The 13,434-nt window shown below is 37.9% G+C and overlaps 1 pseudogene; it reads left to right on the top strand.

Moving 5' to 3' along the window:
• Nucleotides 1-258: 258 nt before the first annotated feature.
• Nucleotides 259-1,265, top strand: LOC130679423 (olfactory receptor 11G2-like; annotated as a pseudogene).
• Nucleotides 1,266-13,434: the final 12,169 nt, after the last annotated feature.

Here is a 13,434-nt window from a genome sequence, read left to right as displayed (position 1 = left end):
CTGAGGAAATGAAAACACTTGTGATATGAGCCATGATGGGTGTGATTGTAACAATAAGGGTGTAAGAAGCACCACACCGCCCGAGTCCCTGACTTCCTCCCAGGATCAGACTGGAGCTAAGAATGCTGAGAATCATTCCATGATCTAAAACTATGTTGTTAGTTGAACTGTAGAGAAATTCAGAGAACATCTCCTAAGAAAATCTGTAGAGTCCTTTGTGACATGGTGATGTCTTGTAATTACAATTTTAGGAGAAAAATGAAAACATCAGGAGGGAATAATCACTCTGACCCTGAGAGTGAATTCATCCTCCTTGGATTCCCCTGTTCCTGGGAGACTCAGGCCCTCCTCTTCTCACTGTTCTCTGTGATCTACATCCTGACACTAACCAGAAACCTGAGCATTATCTGTGCAGTGAGTTGGGACAACCACCTCCACACCCCCATGTATATCCTGCTGGCCAATTTCTCCTTCCTGGAGATCTGCTATGTCACTTCTACAGTCCCCAACATGCTGGCCAACTTTCTCTCTGGGACCAGATCATCTTGTTCTCTGGTTGCTTCCTCCAGTTTTACTTCTCCATGGGCACCACTGAGACCTTCTTCTTGTCCACCATGGCCTTTGACAGGTATCTTGCCATCTGCAGGCCCCTGCACTACCCCACTGTCATGAAAGTTCAGCGCTGCATCAGAATGGGAGCCTGCTGCTGGGTGTGTGGCTTCTCCTTTTTTCTCCTCCCAGTTTACCTCATCTCCCAGCTTCCTTTCTGTGGCCCCAATACTATTGATCACATTTTATGTGACCCAGGACCCCTTCTCTAATTGTCCTGTGTGCCAGCTCCTGCCACTGAGATCACCTCTGCCATCATCAACTCAGTCCTGATTTTCTCCACCTTCCTCTTCATTAGCAGCACCTACACCCTGGTGATCAGGGCTGTGCTGAGAGTCCCCTCAGCGGAAGGCCGGTGTAAAGCCTTCTCTACCTGTGGCTCCCACTTGGCTGTGGTGTCTCTTTTCTACGGCTCCATCATGGTGATGTATGCGAGCCCAACAGCAGGCAAACCAGCAGGGATCCAGAAAATTGTGACTCTGTTTTATTCTGTGATGACTCCACTTTTAAATCCCTTGATCTACAGCCTCCGGAACAAGGAGATGAAGGAGGCCCTGAGAAAACTGTTGAGGACTGTGAGCTCTGGTCAGAGACAGCCTCTCAAGAACTAGAATCCATACGTGTGTAGGTCATATAGTCATATAGAATTGCAGGAGGTTAATAGTGTTAAGTCAGTTTGAGAGAAAATATGTCTCCATGGAATATTTCAATGAAGCAAATAGCAAATACGGTCTTACCAGAACCTGTGTAAGTCATTTGGACTAGGCTATATTGTATCAATGTTCCTGTGTGTTTTGAATGGAAATTCTTATGCATTCTTAAGCATTGTTGAAGGAAAAATATATACAACCCAGATGTCCACTGGTCAGTTTCCAGGTCTTGCTGACTTAGGTAAATTTGTCTCTTACCCCCACTTTCATGGTGATTAAATGTCTAAGTCCCCAACATTCTCTCTCTTTACACACACACACCCTGTACAGATGTGTCCATGTGAGCCTCTCTCCTCCTTGCTGTCTTGTTCTGATCCAAACATCCCAGCTCTGGGTGGGGTTATTCACCTGGCTTCAGGCTGGGGTTGGGGAGAGTTGCGGGAAGGGCACCATGCACACCCATCATTTCTCACATTATCCCTAATGCTGCCTCCTTCTCTTCCTTCCTCATCCTCTTCCCGTCACCCACAGAGTGACCAGAACACCTTTCCCTCTCTTATCCACAGTAATTGTGTCCATATGTAGGACCCTGGGTTGGAGATTCAAGTGGGCTTGTCAAAAACCTTCTCAGCAAACCTAATGCTTGAACACAACCTCATGAAAAATGTTTTCTCCAATCTTCTGCATCTGTGGATGTTTTGTTGCCCTTGTCTAGCTCGGATTAATACTTAGTCTATAGGCACAGACCTGATCATCTACATTTTCCCTCTTACAGCACTAAATTATGTTTTCTATCTTTATCTTGTATCTACCTACCACTTCAGCATTTCATTTAAAAAAAGGGAGAAATGTGGGATTCACATATAAATCAAGTATAAAAATCAAATGAATAATCATATCTGACTTGATTGTTTATAGTTCGTGATGCGTGATCAAAACCGAAAGTTTCTGTGATATGACTGCCCTTGCACTGTTCACCATGTAAGAACTTATTCACTATGTAAGAAATTGTTCACCATGTAAGAATTTGTTCATTATGCTTCAGAAGATTGGAGACTGTTGAGAATTAGGCTTGGGGTTGATTAATGATTGTGCATTGAGTCCCCTATATAGAATTTTATTGTTAACAACCATTTGATCAATAAATATGAGAGATGCACTCTCAAAAAAATGTTTTCTCCAACTGATTACTTTTGGGGATGCTTCAGGTTCTTATAATTTGATATATTCCTTTTTTGTCTTAGTACCACCCAGGAACACTCAATGTAAAAGGATAAATGTACTGATGCAGGGTACAGGTGAGCCCTGGACACAACATTTCCTGGGAAAACTTAATGAAACAATAATTCATATTTAAGTGCTTTGTGGATATTAAAGGCTTTTTTCCCTGTGTGTATTACAGTGAACACTAACCATGCAGAGAGAATAGTGTGTGTGAGTCTGAGGATAGAAAAAAGATAGTATGGACAATGTCTGAAATGAGGCATGCTACTCTCCAGTTAATTTCCAAAGTGGCCTGGAATCATCCTATAAATAAGCCCCACTCTGCAAGGGCATAATCCCATCTACCAGTGCCATTGTGCCCAATTCCACTAGAGCACCAAAAATGAGTCACTAGTCCATCTTTACTTTAGCCATGCAAGGGAAATGAAAGTCAGGCTCTATGGGCAGTGAGATCAAGACTTACTTAGTTTAAGGCTATGGTGCCAGGACCAAGGCTGGTCTCTGAATCCCTTTGTGTAAACTACAGTCACAAAGCAGCCCCTCAGCTGCCAGTCCAAATCAGAAGTGCCCTTATGCTCCCCTTCACAAGAGGGAGCCACACATGCATCAGGGTGCACAAGTCTGCTCCCAGGGCACAGGCTGGGTGACAGTCACCACTCCCTCCTTTGGGCAGTCTCCTTTATGTCTGAGCCACCTGCAGCCTTCCCCCCATTCACTCATTATAATTATTGAATGTAAGGGGAAAGCAAGTATTTAACCTTCCAACTCTCCCAAAAGAAAGATGGAGAAGATGGTAGGGATTAAAATATCCCACAGCAATACTCAATTATCTCTTAAATTGAAACTCATAAATTTACTCTCACCCCGGTATTCGTCTATTTTTCTTTATCAAGGACTTGTAAATATTTGATGTGAATTTACATAAAAATCATTTCAAAAAGTGATTAAAATCAATAAGAAACTAAGATAGTGGCTAGATGCAAAGTTAATATACAAAAGATAATGATCAAGAAGAATATGTAGTTGAGGGAAAATACATTCACAATAACAACAGAAACGTAGTTAACTTTTAAGTAAATTCACCAAACAGGAGTGAAACATGTAAGAAGAAAACCTCAAATATTTACCTTGAAATATTAAAAAAAGAGAGAAAATTAAATAAATGAAGATTTCTACCATGTTTCTGGATGAATTGAGTAAATATAAATTTATCATTTCATATCAAATAAATTTATCAATTTAATGAAAAATAAAATAATGGTAACATCACAACTACATCTATGCAAATGTTCTATAATTGGAGATAAGGGAATTATCACATACCCAAATTATAGAATACTGTACAGTTTCTAAAAATTATGTTGTGAAGTATATTTGATGAGTTGGGAAAATATTGACAATATAATGCTAAGGTTAATGTTTCTTTTTCTAAAACAGAAAAGACAACGTAATTGTTTCCAAATTTATTTGTAATTAAAAACATTCAGGAAGGAAATAATGTTAAAAATTTCACAGATCAAGTCATTTAGTAAATTTGGGTGATTTTGTTCTGCTTATTGATGTTTTGCAAAAGTACTTCGATAAGCTTGTTACTTTTTCTTACCAAAATTAAAAAAAAATATTAACTCAAAAATGTCCGCTTAACAGTGTTACAGTTTTACTCTTTATTTTTCATTCTTCCCTTAGAGTGAAATGGGGGTGGATCTTGCATCAAGAACTAAAGCTGATCAATATAGTGGGACTTTGGACTGAAGTCCACATGCTGCCAGGTAAGTGGCAGCTGAACCTTCAGCAGCAAAATCTGGAAAGAATTTGGGGAATTGATTCTGCCCTTAAAACTAAAATTGGTTCAGAGCTAATATACTGAACACATACCTAATCCTTCCAGGACAAAATAACACATACATAAAGTATGCACATAAACAAATGACATATCATATTTACTGTAAATGTTCTTGGGAAATACATTTACTGCCTAGAGCTCATTAAGGACACAAGGCTCTGTGTCAAGGCAGCAGGTGTTGTTTGGAGGACCCCATCAGTGTCCCCAGGAGCACCAGTGGTATAAACCGTCACATACAGAAATCAAGTGCGACAGGAGTTCCCACTTCTTGGTTCCACGCTCCCTCCTCAAGCCAGTTCTCCTTTATGTCATCTGCATTTCCTCTTATCTATCTCAATTCTTCAAGCTTCCTCATAGAAAATCATCTCTGGAGAATAATCTCAAATACTAAATAAATTATATATCCACCAGTAAATAGATTGTTAAGACCATTGTGCTAGATATACATGATAGAATGTTTACCAGTATTAAAATACATAGTTTAAAGATGAACCCAAAATATGGATAGAGCATTAAGATATGCTGTGAGACAAATTAGCTTTAAAATTGTTATAGTATGATTAGCAATAGATTAGGAATCAAAAAATAGGGGAAATACAGGAAACTAATAATAATTTGATTTAAACAGACTAGTAGAACTCGATATTTTTTCTGTTTTTTCATATTTGGCCATTTTTCTCAGTTTTGTTTTCTAAAATGCTCATTTAAGTTATGCATAATTTTATGACAGTGTAAGTGCCTAGTGACAAGTTAAAGAACAAATGTCATACAGTAGTATACAACTTTAAATGATTATGTAACTGTAAAAGGTGTTAATTGTATTATTTCTGGGATGAGAGTGCATGAGATGAGGCATTTTTTGGAGGGATTCAGGCTGATGAATCTTAGGCCTTCGAAGTTTTCTCCCTGAGACAATCTCCTTCTCAGGGTTCTACCTATCAACTCTGTATGTGGGAAAGTGGGCGAACCAATTTGTGTATTTCCACAAGCTTAACTTCCTCAATAGCTTTAGCTTTTCATCAATGTCTAGTTTCCCCATATCCTTACAGGTGTTTCTAGAAATCTTACCTGATTTTCCTCTTGAATTTCATCCCATAATACAAATTGCCTGAGATTGTTTTCAAGATCTTAGATCTTACAAATCCTGAAACTGCATCCCACTCTGGCAAACAAATTCTGTTCACATTATTAGAGGAACTTCCACGCCTATGGGCTGAACACCAACAAAATGCTTTCTAATCTACACATATCAATGTTGCTGAAACCAGTTGTCACTATCTATTATTTGGGTACTGTAATAGTATTTTCATTCCCTACTTTGAAACATTCCTTCAGTCAATTATTCATTTTTTTAAATCTAGTCATCTCCCACACATTTACTGAGTGTCACCCAGGCTTTGGGAAATAAAGCAATGTAAAATACTGACTGACCTTGAGACTGAAAAAAGAAGATAGTGATGGATATTCAAAATGTAACACATGACTGGGAGCAAAGTCTCAGCTCACCACTTATCTAGTGGAATTAACTTCAGAAGATGACATAATTATTTGGTGTCTCAAATCTTCATTTCTAATAGGGATTAAACATGTATTCTATCTTGTAAGAATTCAGTGAAATTACATGGGGAGAATTCGGCTCCAAGTGTTATTCAAAGTCAGTTTTTACATGACAATAAGTAAATTTTGAGTGGTGCTTTTATAAAGTCAGTACTAAGGAAAAGAGCCAGTATCACTCTCCTTTTGAGATGAGGTCTTACGTGGTCTGAGCTTAGCAAGAATGGGAAGGACAAAACTAACCTAACAACCAATAAAGACTAAAAAGTATAAAAGAACATAAACATTTGAACAGTGAGAGACTTGTTCATCGTGCTCTTGCAAAATACCCAGAAAAATATAGAAAGATATTCTTTGCTATCAACTGAATGTTGTATAACCCCCAGAATTCCTATGTTGGAGCCCTAACCCTCAGTGATGTTGTTTGGAGGGGGGTCCTTTGGGAGGAGATTAGGCTTAAAGGAGGACATGAGGATCAGGGCCCCATGATAAGATTAGTATACTTTTAAGAGGAGGAGATGGTATAGAGCTCTCTCCCCTCCATGTGAGGTCACAGCAAGAAGGCAATTGTCTGCAAGCCAGGAAGACAACCCTTATAAAGCCTGGCTATGCTGGCACTCTCCTCTTGCACTTCCCAGCCTCTAGAATGGTAAGAAATTTCTCCATTGTATTTTGTTGTGGTGGCCCAACCTGAGATATTCTCCAAGTCCAATTAGCAATATATAGGAAATTCACAAGATTAAATGACACCATGGGGATGCAATCAGTAAAACCAAGACTGTGGGAAACTCCAAAAAATATACACACACAAAAAAAACTCCAGAAAATATAGTTCAATCTCCAGAAATGCATTTCCCACTGAAAGAATGGTTTAGTGTTTGTGAGCATGGTCTCTAATTCTAGACTGCCTGAAGTCCCAAATCTCCCACTTTGTAGCTGTGTAGGTAAGGCAGTTTGTTTCATTTTATGTGCCTATTTCCACATCTATAAATGAGAATAATAACAAAAGATTTTAGGATTATTTTAAGTTAGTAATTACAAAATGTTTAGAACAAGGCCTGACTCTAAAGATAATGAGGAAAAAATTCTTTTAAAGCTCACATGTAATTTCTAAGGAAAAAAAGGAGAAAAGATCAATACAATTAACCTTTAGTTAAATTGATGAGGAAAGAAGAGAAAAATTCAAATAACTAACATCAGAAATTAAAGTGGAGGACATTACCACCAACTTGAAGAAATAAAAAATATTATCAGTCCTATGAACAACTGTATGCCAACAAATTGTATGAACTAGATCAAGAAATTCCTAAAACCACACAAATTACCAAAACTGACACAGAAATAGAGGACAGTCCAAGATTCCAAGATGACAACATATAAAGATACTGAACTCCATCTCTTCCCACAGACACACCACATCCATAGCTACATATGGAACAGTTTTCTCTGAAAAAGAACTGAAAACTAGCTGAACAGTGAATGGTGTTCACCCTCACAGTGAATGGTGAAAGGGTTACAGAGAGACAAATAGAGGCAGAAACAGTCTGACCAAAACCCCACCCCAAGCATGGTGACCTACAATCAGAAAGGTCCTCACAAATCCAGACTCCCTGAGGAGTGAGGAGATGGTGCCCCCACATCAGGCACCCTCACCCTTAAGACCTGAATTGGAGAGATGAGCCCCCAATCATCCAGCTTGGAAAATCAACAGGGTTTATGTCCAGGAGACTCAAAGGGCTGTAGGGAAGGAACTGCAATACTTTTCTTACAGGGATGACACACTCTCTGATCCCAAGGACAAGTGTAAAAGCAGCAGTTTGAAAAGCATCTAGACTACATGTGTATGGGATTCATTTGAATCTTAAAGCAACTCCCAAAGGGGAGGGACCTACTGGGACTCTACAAGAACAGAGATGCTGGTGGGTGCCATTTTTGCACATTATCTACTAGTACCAAGGAATGAACCCCATCCCTCTTCTCTCCCAAAAGCCTGAGAGAGCCAATGGTACACACAGTCCACACAGAAAATGCTCCTGAATCACCTCTGGTGGCCAAAGAAGCACGTGTTATAGGACCATACAACTAGAGAGACAGTTCTTAGCAAGCTACCACCCTCAGGGCACCACACAGCAGACTGAAACACATCCCCAGTCAAGATAGGAGCTTAATCTCACCATTTTTATTTTACAGAGTATTGAAAGTCCTAGCCATAGCAATTAGACAAGAAAAAGAAATAAAAGACATAAAAATTGGAAAGGAAGAAGTAAACTGTCACTGCATGTGATTAAATTTTATATATAGAAAAGCCTAAACTGTTAGAACTAATAAATTCAGTAAAGTTGCATGGTACAAAATTAACATACAAAAATCTGTTGCATTTCTGTGCAATAACAATGAACTATCAGAAAGAAAAATTAAGAAAACAATTCCATTTACAATTGTATCAAGAAGAATAAAATACCTAGAAAAAATACAACTGTATATGCTGGAAGACACTGATGAAAGAAATTGAAGAAAACACAAATAAATGGAAGGATATCCTGTGCTCGTGGATTAGAATTAATACTATTAAATGTCTATATTGCTCAAAGCAACCTACCAATTCGGTGTAGCCCCTATCAAAATCCCAATGCATTTTTGGCAGATATAGGGCAATCCTCAAATCTGTATGGAACCACAAAAAACCTTGACTAGTCAAAGCAATCTTGAGGATGCACAGAGCTGCAACATGCTTAATCAAAACAGCATGCATATTGGCATAAAAACAAACACATAGATCAATGAAACAGAATGAAGATCCCAGAAATAAACCCACACATATATGGCCATTAATTTATGACAAAGGAAGCAGGAATATACAATGGAGAAACTACAGTTTTTAATAAATGATGTTGGGAACACTGGACAGCCACATGCAAAAAAATGACAACCAGCTTACAACATACACAAAAATTAATTCAAAATAGATCAAAGAGTTGAATGTAAGACCTGAAAGCATAAAATTCCCTTAAAAGGAAAAAGAACAGCAGGTACACTCCTTGACATTGGTCTTGGACAATGATTTTTTGGATATGTGTCCAAAAGCCCAGGCAGCAAAAGCAAAAATAAACAAGTGGGACTGCATCAAATTAAAAGCTTCTGCACAGCAAAGGGAATAATCAACAAAGTGAAAAGACAGGCTACTAAAGGGGAGAAAATACTTTCAGTTGATATATACAATAAGGGGGAATTATCCGAAGTATTTAAAGAACCCATATAACTCAGTAGCCACAAAACAAACAATCATATTTTTAAATGGGCAGAGGATCTGAATAGACATTTTTCTAAAGAAGATATACAGGTGGCCAACAGGTACATGACAAGGTGTTCAACATCACTAATAATCAGGGAAATACAAACCAAAACCATACTGAGGTATCACCTCAGGCCTGGTAGATGGGCCATCATTAAAAAGACAAGATACAGCAAATGCTGGTGTGGATATGAAGGAAAAGGAAATCTTGTGTTCTGTCAGTGGGATTGTAAATTGGTACAGCCATTATGGAAAATAATGTGGAGGTTGCTCAAAAGATTAAAAATAGAACTACCGTATGACCCAGAAATCCTACCTCTAGAAATATAGCCAAAAGAAATGAAACACTAACTCAAAAAGGTATCTGCCCCCCCATATTCATAACATTATTTACAATTTCAACACATAGAAACAACCTAGTATCCATCAATGAATGAATAGATGAAAAAGTGGTGGATAAAATGGGATAATATTCAGTCATAAAAATTTAGGAATCCCTATCATTTGCAATAACATGGATGGAACAAGGGTATTACAACTGAAATTAAGTCAGAGAAAGGCAAACACTATGATCTCACTTACATGTGGAATCTTTTTTAAGGAAAACGAAAACAAAAGACCAAACTCATAGAAAAGATCAGATTTGTGATTACCAGAGGTGGTGGCGGGGAGAATAGGAATGGGAGGAAGGTGGGTGAAAGTTACAAACTTCCACTTTTAAGATATAAAAGTACTAGGGTGATAACTGTAATTAACATTCCTGTATAATATACTGTAAAGTTGTTAAGAGACTAGCTCTTAAGAGATCTCACCCCAAGGAGAATTTGTATTTCTTTTCTTTCTATTGTATTTATGAGATAATGTATTTAAACACATTGTGTGGTAATCATTTCACAATATATGTCAACCAACCAATCATGCTGAATACCTGAAACATATACTGGTGATACATGTCAATTATTTTTCAACAAAACTGGAAAAAAATTTTAATGGAGTGGAGAAACTCCAGGCAAACTCGAACCAGAAGGGAGAGTTAAAGGACCCAGAATCTCTGGGCCTTAGACCAGCCTTGTTTGAAATTAAAAAAAAAAAAACCTTAAACCAGGTTATTTTTTTCTGTGTTCAGACACCTCCACGGACCCTTTCTTAAAGTCAGAGTCTTTACAATAGCCTCCAAAACCCTACATGATCAGCCCTCATCTGCTATGTCCATCCTCGTGTTGTACTCCTTTCCCCATTACACTGCTATAGCCACACTGACTTCCTTGCTCTTTCTTTGACATGTGCTTGCTTCTGCCTCTGCTTCTTATGATTGTTTTTTTACCTGGAAGGCAGCTCCTCCAGATATCTGTAAAGTTTTGTTCTTCTCTCACTTCAAGACATTATTTGAATGTCGCTTTCTCTGTGAGGGTTTCCTTACGACTCTATTTAAAATCATAATTCCAGATTCAAATACTTATTGTGCTATTTTCTTCTCTCTGTTGTATAATGTAGATACTTTGAAGACAGGAGTTTTGGTGTTTTCTACAATATCCCTGGGATATGAAATAGTGATTGGCATGTGGTAGGTATTCAATAAATATTTGTGGAATAACTGAATTAAATTTCTTGAGTGGCCAGTTCTTTTTCTCCAGCTTTATTGAGATACAGCTGACATATAACATTGGGTGTTTAAGGTGTATAACATAATTATTTTATATAAATATGTATTGTGAAATAATTACATAAGCTTAATTAATACTTCCATCAACCTCATGAAATGATCTTTTTTTTTTGTCATGAGAAGATTTCAGAGCTACTATCTGAGCAACTTGAAAGTACATAATACAGGGTTGTTAACTATAGTCACTATGTTGTACATTAAAACATTCATCTTATAACTGCGAGTTCATACCCTTAGACCAACATCCCTCATTTCCTTCATCCCCCAGTCCCAGGCAATCACCATTCTACTCTCTTTCTAAGAGGTAGCTGCCAATTCTTTTTGCTCTACATAAAAGCAAGTCAAATATTTTTAACCTACTATGCAAATACAGATAGTTAAAGGACAAAGAATGATTTATTTCTCTTCAAAATAGAAACAGGGAATCCAGTGGTTTTCCTATTATACCTATTAATTATTCCCCAGGAAACTTCAACAGTAGAGAACAAAGACAAGACAGAATTGACTCTACATCTTCACCACTCTTTGGGGAACACTAAGACTTGGTGTTTGATTGTAAGTATGGAAATAGTCAAAAATTATCTCGTCTTTTGAACAAAAACTATCAAGTGATCAAGAGAGAAAGGTCCAAATCCCAGAAGGTCATGATGTAAGGAAATCGATGTGTATAACACCTTCATCTGGGCTTTCATTTTTACCATAAACATGTGCTTTGAGACTGAAGAAAAACTCTCTTGTAAGGTTCATTTTGCAATCCATGAACTTACAACCTGAATCATCCAATTTCTTGGAAGTCCCTCACAAGCCTTTTGCTCCATGGTACATATTTTATCTCCTCTTCTCAGCATTCATCCAAGGAGTAAGTGGAAATTGTGTAGCATGTGAGCCACATGTGCTCCAATTTTGTGCAAAAAATAATTTTTGAGACCATTTAATAGGATGTATTTTATCTTTGATACAACAAATGATATTTCATTAAAATGAATGGCTGAAAAATAATAAAGCCTAAAAATATGAACTTCCTTCTTATTTGTCTGAGTTCTGGAGGTTCTTTTTCACTTAGTTCATATCATATATCCCTGTAAAAGATGAATGAGATAAACATACAAAGAGGCTTAGGATTTCAAGTTGAAGATGTGTATCAACTAACAAATTGCTGGAGAAGGATTTAATCTGATGAGCTTTACTGAATAGAACAAATATGGCAAATCTCTCTTTCCAGAGAGATCTTGTTCCCAAGCCTGTATGGTGATTTCAGTTCCATTAGGTTAATGTGCCCTGGTTTAACACGAATTAATTCTTTTTGAAGTAAAAATTTTCAGCATGTATGACTTTCTTATTACTATTTTTGTTGTATCTAAAGGATTTACTAAACTCTGGCATTGGAAAATTACTATCTACAGGAAATATTCTGAAATGGGAAGGGTAAGTATCAATAATGATTTGGAACAATCCTTTGTCTATGAATTTTCTCTAAGTAAACTAAGATGGTTGAGACTAGGGTCCTAAATAAATAAGGACACAGGAGTGCCTAGAGGATAAAAAGACAATACACAGAATATAAAAATATCTTTCAAATAAGGTATTAGAGGACATGATTTCTCAAAATCCCTGTGTAAATAAGTGAACCCTTTCTTTAAAAACACTAACACACTGTTTAGACAACCCATAGAGCCAAGGATTTAGTTGGCCTATTTACTACACCTATATTTATACAATCCTAGAAACAATGAAAATCTATAAACAGTAATGCTTCCTCTATAGACGCCATCACAAGTGTCAAATAAAACAGTCAGGCACATATGTGGTCTGACCTAGGAATCCTGTTACTATCTCCCTATATAGAAACAAGTCAAGGACTTCTCTGACTCAGAGACCTGGACTTCCATCTTGGAAAGGCTTCTTGATTTACTACATATTCCTTATAAAATGAAAAAATATTTCCAGGAGTAGAAAGCAAATTAAAATTCAGCAAAAATATATTAAAAATTTACTGCTAACCTCTAATTTAAAAGCTCCATTAGCATAAGATCTATTTTTTCCAGTCCTTAAAACACCACTTGACACATAAAGTTTTAATAAATATTTTTGAACTAATTACTTGGCCTAATGTAATAGGCCAGAGTAAGGTCCTGCGGACACAGGAAATTTAGTTTGATTCAAACAAAAACTGGGGGAAGATGGCAGCGTGAGTAGAGCAGCGGAAATCTCCTCCCAAAACAACATATATCTATGAAAATATAACAAAGACAACCCTTCCTAGAATAAAGACCGGAGGACACAGGACAATATCCAGACCACATCTGCACCTGAGAGAACCCAGCGCCTCGCGAAGGGGGTAAGATACAAGCCCCGGCCCCGCGGGAGCCGAGCGCCCCTCCCCCCAGCTCCCGGCGGGAGAAGAGCAGGCAGAGCGGGAGGGAGACGGAGCCCAGGACTGCCGAACACCCAGCCCCAGCCATCCGGGCCAGAGTGCAGGGCCCTCGATACTGGGAAAACAGGGCAGAAAGAACAGTGAGCAGGCACTGGAGGCTGGGCGACAGAGGACATAAGAAAAGCGCGCGACCATTTTTTTTTTTTTTGCTTTTTTGCTGCTTTG

The sequence above is a fragment of the Manis pentadactyla genome, chromosome 11 (genome assembly GCF_030020395.1).
Source record: "Manis pentadactyla isolate mManPen7 chromosome 11, mManPen7.hap1, whole genome shotgun sequence".
In the NCBI taxonomy this organism is placed as follows: domain Eukaryota; kingdom Metazoa; phylum Chordata; class Mammalia; order Pholidota; family Manidae; genus Manis; species Manis pentadactyla.
This window is presented reverse-complemented; position numbering and strand designations above follow the sequence as displayed.